Source organism: Cynara cardunculus, assembly GCF_001531365.2.
Source record: "Cynara cardunculus var. scolymus isolate 2C chromosome LG 17, CcrdV1, whole genome shotgun sequence".
NCBI classification, from domain to species: domain Eukaryota; kingdom Viridiplantae; phylum Streptophyta; class Magnoliopsida; order Asterales; family Asteraceae; genus Cynara; species Cynara cardunculus.
The window spans coordinates 37569604-37577279 of record NC_037544.1 but is presented as its reverse complement, the minus strand read 5'-3'; positions in this window follow the sequence as shown (position 1 = coordinate 37577279).

Genomic DNA, 7676 nt, shown 5'->3' with positions numbered 1-7676 from the left:
CTTATACAAGCATAGTACCCCTCCATTTTATGAAGGAATAGAAGAGGGTCTTATCATTAAATTTATCTTCTACATCTGGATGATTGATACATTTTTTGAACCATTTGAGAGGCCACATTTGGTAATTTTGAATTTTGGGCCAACACTAAACCAAAGAGCTGTGTTTGACTTTTGTTTATACCTAAAACTCTAAAGTTTATGTTACTTAATCTATTGTGCCTGTGACCCTGCTTTAAAATTTTCAAAAACAGGCACAAAGGGGAACAAAGAAAAAAAATGAAAGCTATTTGGCAAGTCTGGCTCACAGCTCTCTTTTCCCTCTTAAAAATGGAAATAAGACTCCATCTATGTAACTAATGTGAATCTATGGTACTATTAATCTATTATAAAACAGCATGTTGTTAATATTGTTTTTCCTCAGTTGTTACTTGATTCAGCCAGATTGTACATACTTGTTGGGTTTCATCATTCACTACTGTAATTTTTAGTATATTATGTTTCTGCACTTGAGATCAAGCCATGGCTCACTAGAGTTCCAAAGGCATCAAGATTAAAGCACCCTTATTGTTGGTTCTTTTTTGTCCTTAGATTTTTGTCCCTCTTTTAAACTGTCCTGGAAATGTAGGCACAATACTGTTGTAGGTTTTTCTTAATATTGAGAAAATCTTGATCCCGCAATTTGTGTTTAGATTGTACTCCATTGGCAAGAATTTATCACAATTGGTTTTCTCTCTTTAGTGTTAAATATATACTCTCCCTGTTTAAAATGAAGACCTATATATTTCAAAAACATATCATATTTCCCTTTTCTTCTTTTTTGTCCTTAGTTTTTAGGTCTTGGACTCTTTTTTGGAGTTGCGTGCAATATGCTGTATGATTGGGTTATTAGTAATGCATTCTGTGTTCTCGAATCGTTTTGTAGGTCTGAGCATATAATCCTAATCAATCCATCGCTTCCATTGTCATCTTCCTTCAAGCTTCAATCAAGCTTCTAGGTAATTACTTCTATACTACCTGTTGTAGCAGTAATAGATTTTTTTTAATAGATATGTATTTGAGTTATGTGCTTCACAGAGTCCTGTCAAACGCATAAGAAGCGTATTTTTACCTGACTAATTTCCGTAATATTTCTACCACTACGGCCAACAACAATCCCTATATGTGTATGGTTGCCAAGGTGTGTATGGTTGCTTGCTTATTTCTGTTTTTATTTTATGATTCATATTATCTTAAAAGGATCCTGATTTAACCTAGCATGGCAAGCGTACTTTGTACATATATTTTGTTCTGTTGAGATGTTCCCTAGATTGCTGTTTGATTCTTGATATTTTTGCATTTGAAAACATCTTGATCCTTAGGACTATGAATGATGCTGAAATTATTTGATAAGTATCTTGTTACAATGGGTTTGTTCTACTTGAATCTTTTGGTTTTTTCACCAACAGATTACTTTTATGTTTCTTAGACATGTAATATGTTTTTAGAAGGGTGCTTTTGTGGACTGTAAGGAAGGTTGGTTGAGACCCAAAAAAACTGAGATGTAAAAACATCAACCTTTTATGATCCAGCTTATATCCATGTGCCTCTAAGCCATTTACATAATCCAGCTAATGCCCGTGTACCTCTTGGCATTAAAAGTTGTTAGTACAAGGTGTACTATAATAAGTTCAGATTTTTAGTATTCAATTTATTAGCATTTTAAAGTTCCACTTAGAAATCTTCAAAAAATCAAAGAACGTATGTTGGTTCTGTTCTTATGAGAAACTCTCATCAATGGTTGCTGGTCCTCCACTGTTTCCTGGATTTATGGCTGCATCAATCTGTATTGCCAAGAGCTGAGTGGCTTCATGTACATATTGTGTAGGTTCAACTCTTGAGACTACCCCTTTTGTGACAGAAATGTTGTCACCACCTAAAAACAGCTTTTGGGGTTAAGTACTTCAGTTATTTTATTATAGAAATGCTCTCCAATGTGTGTTTTATGTCTTTAATAGTTCTTTATCCTACCTCTTATATGCAAGGATTATGGAGTGTGAATTGATGTAATTGTCTTCTTATTTTTATTGCTCTTTTTTGATGCTTGTATGTACACACGCCATTATTATTTGTATTATCTAGGTATGAGGAACAACTCATGCCTTGCTTTTGTTATTCCTACTTTATTATGAATATGCTTTTTCTTTCCTGATCTTGTGAAGACATGAGAAGGAGATGGAAAGAGTTATAAGGAAGTATACAGGAGTACATAGAAGTTTGATGTGTGGGTTTTGGTGATTGTATTTCCATGGCAAATGAGGAGCCACAATTATAAGAGAAAAAGTAATTGTGAATCCATTGTTACTGTGGTTATTTTTTAAACAGGGACTAACCATGGATGACTAATTATATATTTAATACTTTTATCTATACTACCTTATTAAGCAAATTTGTTAAATGTCTTAAAGTCTTAAAAAAGTACAAACTCTAAAGCCCAAAGTACTTGTTTTTAAAGCTGGTTTTTAAAACCTGAAAAAGTACAAGCACAAAGTACTCGAATCTATACTACATCCCTGCAGACCCCCTTTGCCCAAGACGACGATTCAGGCAATTTCGCTCCCCACAGAAAGAGAAGACTACTTGGAATTCGGTGGGAATCCGGCGTATCAGCTTCCAGAGCTGATGCTTTATCCAATCCAGTTCCAAGATGACGATTCATCGCTCTCTCTACTCGAATCATCCATATATTAACCTTCATTTCACCGCTCTCGCTCTCACCCTTCAATCCATAGTCTTCAATCTTCAACCTTCAATCTTCAACAATCTGCCCAAGACGACGATTCCCAATTCTGTTTAGGGTTCTGCCTCCATCGTCGTCTTCTTCAATCTTCAACCTTCCAGGTAATTCTGTTCAGTCCCCCATATTTGAACAATCGTCGTCTTCCACTTCCTGCACACTTGAGAAGCAACCAAATATTCTTGTAACTTAGAAATATGAAATGTCAGATTGTAACTGAGATTCTATCAACAGATAAGAAATTAAATCGTCAAAGTATTCCATAAGAGTAACATATCATATTTCCCTTTTCTACTGCCGTATTATTGCTGCAAAATTTGTCGTAGACATGGATATGCTTATCTCTCTGCATAAAGAAAAAATGCTCTCCAGTGTGTGTTTTATGTCTTTAATAGTTCTTTATCCTACCTCTTATATGCAAGGATTATGGAGTGTGAATTGATGTAATTGTGTTCTTATTTCTATTGCTCTTTTTTGATGCTTGTATGTACACACGCCATTATTATTTGTATTATCTAGGTATGTGGAACAACTCATGCCTTGCTTTTGTTATTCCTACTTTATTATGAATATGCTTTTTCTTTCTTGATTTTGTGAAGACATGAGAAGGAGATGGAAAGAGTTATAAGGAAGTATAGAGGATCCACAGAAGTTTGATGTGTGGGTTCTGGTGAATGTATTTCCATGGCAAATGAGGAGCCACAATTATAAGAGAAAAAGTAATTGTGAATCATTGTTACTGTGGTTATTTTTTAAACAGGGAGGTCCTGTAATGAATTTCTTAATGAAGTGAAATAAACTAACTAAAATGAAGACCTATATATTTCAAAATAACAGGGGTCAAGATCTGCGAGTGAGATTTATTGATGTTTCTAGAGTTATCTTTTGGTTTACTGTTCGTCTTTACCGGTTTACTGTAGGTGCTTAAACAACCTCATTAGGCATTTTATGTCTTGCAATTATAAAAGTCTGACAATCTTGTTCACTGGGGTGGGATTGATCAAGGGGTGAGACTTTATTAGAAAGTTCTTAGATACCAAAACTACAGTTACCCACAAATCCACAATAGGAACCAAATAAACGAAAAAGATTACCCAAAATAATCAAAAACCTCAGCAACCTGATCAGCTAAGTCATCAACAGACAACACCGGATCATCATAAGACATTGCAGCAGCTCCTAACTGCAAAAGCTCTTAAGGATGTACCATATAAGATAGGATGCAGTTGAAGATATTCAAAATGCTTGTCATAGAAAATTTATAAAGAAAAACTGAAAAGCTACGATCACTGACCTCATGGCCAGGGGGGCTTATATGGTATATGCAGAAGTTATGAACCAGCAAACAAAATGCTTCTGGGCATAAGAAAAGACCTTGGAAACAGGACATATCTGTGCAAACAGGCAAACATACACATCATTATTGATGGAAGAGATATTCCATGAATTGACTTGCTTCAATGCTAAATAGAGAATTTATTGTGAGACCAAATAGGTAAAACCACTTTCATAATAATGTCTTTTTTTGGTCTTGTTTCCTCTATAACCGAAACCTTGCTTACTTGATTTTGATCTTTATGTGACTGAATATACATACTTGATTCTGTTTTGGTTGCTCTATCTGATTAAGATTTATTGCACATTTCTTGTGATAGAAGCACCTCTGTTGCTTACTTGATTTTGACCTTGAATGTCATGTCTTTTATTCGAGTTAAGTTAACTGATTGAATTATGCAACCTGCCTGTGAAGCATTTTGCTGTTTTGACAAGCTCTTTTAGCTCTGAGCTTACATCTTGCACCTGCTGTCTTATCCCTGTAAGTTAATTTTTTTAGAAGTCAAAATGGTTAAAATTTGATTAAAACAGGCAGTTGATGTGGCAGTCATCGGCGCAGCCGGAAGTCGTAGTGGCTCCGTCTCCGGTTTCTCAAGTTCAGTCACAGGAATCTTCTAGGAATCCGGTAATCTAAGATGCCGTTACAAATTTACTGTATTATGTGTGTGCGCTTACAAAATTACAGACTTGCAGTTGTTGGCGTTCATATGCGTATGTGTTTCTCTGATACTTTTATTGACTCACACAACGAAACAACAAGGTTCAACTTTTTTGTACCGTACCTTGTTTATTCGTTTCATCCACTCATCTTCCGATTACGGGACCGATAGTTGCTTTTTTTGGAGAACTTAGTTCTAAAATTTATTACAGTTTGAGTAGAAGGCTCATTATGGAGGGATTATGCCTCTTTTAAAGTACTTGTAGTAGTGTATATAATTGTATGTGCCACTGACTGCTTGGTATATTGAGGTTTTATATTTAGTACAGTAGACAATGTTTGAGCTATTACATGAATCGCTGTAAGATTGGAACACATCTTTACACAAGGGTATTTACATAGAAAAAAATAGCTTCTGTGAATGATGTAACAATAATTTTGTCCTTTTTTATACCATTATTTTCATGTTTTAACTTAAATCGTTTGTTAAATGTTGTCACAGCTCAAAAAGATACTAAAGTTATTGGTAATCAAGATCAAGAAAAGGCGATCACGGGCTTGTTAGACGGGAGTTGCGAATACGTTGGTTTACGAGGATAACGAAGGAGACAGGATGCTTGTTGGGGATGTCCCATGGCAGTAAGCATATCATCATTTTGATGTTTGATGCTTTTTTCACTAATATATACATATATACACACAAATTTCGGGTAATTATTTGTTAAGTACATAAGTTCCAGCAAGTGTGATAGTTCTTATGATCATTGGATGTATATAGCTATTGCAATACACTCATTTCCAACCATGTTCACACCTAGGCCAGCCCGTCTACAAATTTTGTCACTGAAAGTTTTCATCTATTCCAGTGTTTGAGCTTTGAGTTCTGAGTTTTTGCTCCCGTTTTTGAGTTCATTTTTGAGTTCCAAAATTTAGTATCAGACTCCAGTTTAATCCAATCTTATAGGGGAAGACTTCCTTTAGGGTTTCAAGAAATTAAAGATATGACTGCTGTCTGTAATGGGCATCCCTGAATCTCTCTGCTGATAAGATCTTACTTCTGGGTTCTTCTGCAGGTACTGTTTCCTTTAATATCTTTAACCATTTCCTTTGGGTTTCTATCTTCTTGGGGTTTTATCTTTCCCATGAAGACTTAATCCTTACATGAAGGTTCATAAATTGTTGGCAATCTACATGTGTAGAAATTACATTAGGGATCCTGGTATTGAATAACTTTCAAGATGATTGAAATTTGATTGATTTTAGTGTTGCCTGGAAAATATATTCATCTGTTTCTTCCATGTGGTGACATATCAATAGGTATATTTGTTCCTTCTATATTTAGGTATAAAGTATTAAACAATATGACAGATTCAGATCTATGAACAAGGTGCACACTTTTGGTTGATCTAAGCACCTTTTTTAGTTTTTAAATTAATTACTGCTTCATCCATGTTTACAAAATCTCATAGAATTACCAGTAGGCCTTAAATCCTACTTTAACTCTCTTATATATGTGTTTCTGCTTATAGATTTCATGTGCAGATGCTTCTCGATTTGTCGTTGCTCTCAGTTTATTTAATTGTTTTAATTTCCCATGCGACTAGAAAGTATTTGTTTTCAATTTGAAAGGTTGACAAAATTTAAAGTATTCCAACAATTTTGGACAAAATAGTTGTCTATTGTCCACCCTTTAAAGATGGTTCTACATGATTGGCAGCCGGGTAAAAAAGGTTATACACTGATTGGCAAAGGGGAAAGTTTTGCTAATTGTCAATGTTATAGGGTTTTCTGTAAAACATGTTTGGTCCTACACCTAAATATATAGATGGCATCTGTTATGACAACCAAGGGTTTGTTGATGTGGAAGTTCCCATTTTAAACGATATGTATACCGTTAGAAATTTCATGTTTTGATGGATAAAGCTTTTGGAAAGCTTGATGATTGTTGACTGCTTGTTGGTGTTCAACGATTTGTCTTTAAACTTTTAGGGGTTATTTTACTTTTTAATGGATTAAACATCAAAGAACATATTTGTGGAGTTGTTTACCTAAGTAGTGTATGTTATACCAAATTGAGTTATGAAAGGAGTGTAAAATAGGTTGAGTTATCGAGTAAGACTCCATTTTTATGGTCCAATAAGCGTTTACTAGGTAATCGTTTAATAAATGGCCCCTTAATTGGAGTTGATCTAATTCAACTGTTTATTGTATATCATATAATTTTTTTTATCGATAGACTGTAATTGGAACCATAACTCTTATCTATTCAAATTATATTAATATGTAAAGATCAAGTATAAGTTATATCATTGTTTAAATCTCCTCTAACAAAACCACTGAAGCTTTAAAATCGTTAAAATTCACGGCTCCCGCCGCATTGCGCGGGTACACAACTAGTTATACTAATAATTTCCATCAACTTTCAGCCACCACTTACTAACCATGGATGACTTAATTGCATCTACACTTCATTCTGCTCTCTAGCAACCAATATCACATTTTCAATATGACTTTAAAAACCACCGCAGATGTTCCGGAGTCCTTCAGCCAGGTATTTGCTTCTGAACATGTTCTCTGAGTGGTATACATGTCAATTTTGTTGTATTGCTTCATCTGACCAGAAAAGCCTATAGTTGCAGTTTTAATGATTGTTGTTTTAAGTATTCGGTTGAGTTCTGTATTTTCCACTATCTAGACAAATTTACGTTTATGAAACACATTTCATTTAGGGGTTGTTTCTTTTTTCTTGACTTCCAAAGTAGAATGGTATTTCTTATTCTGTAGAACTTGCTAGGGCTATATTTTACGGCTCAAACAGGACTGTGTTAAATATTCTCCATTTTTCCTCAGGAAATGCATTAAATGGTCTTAAATCCCTTTAAGGTTGTTGATTGCAGAATCTTAATAGTG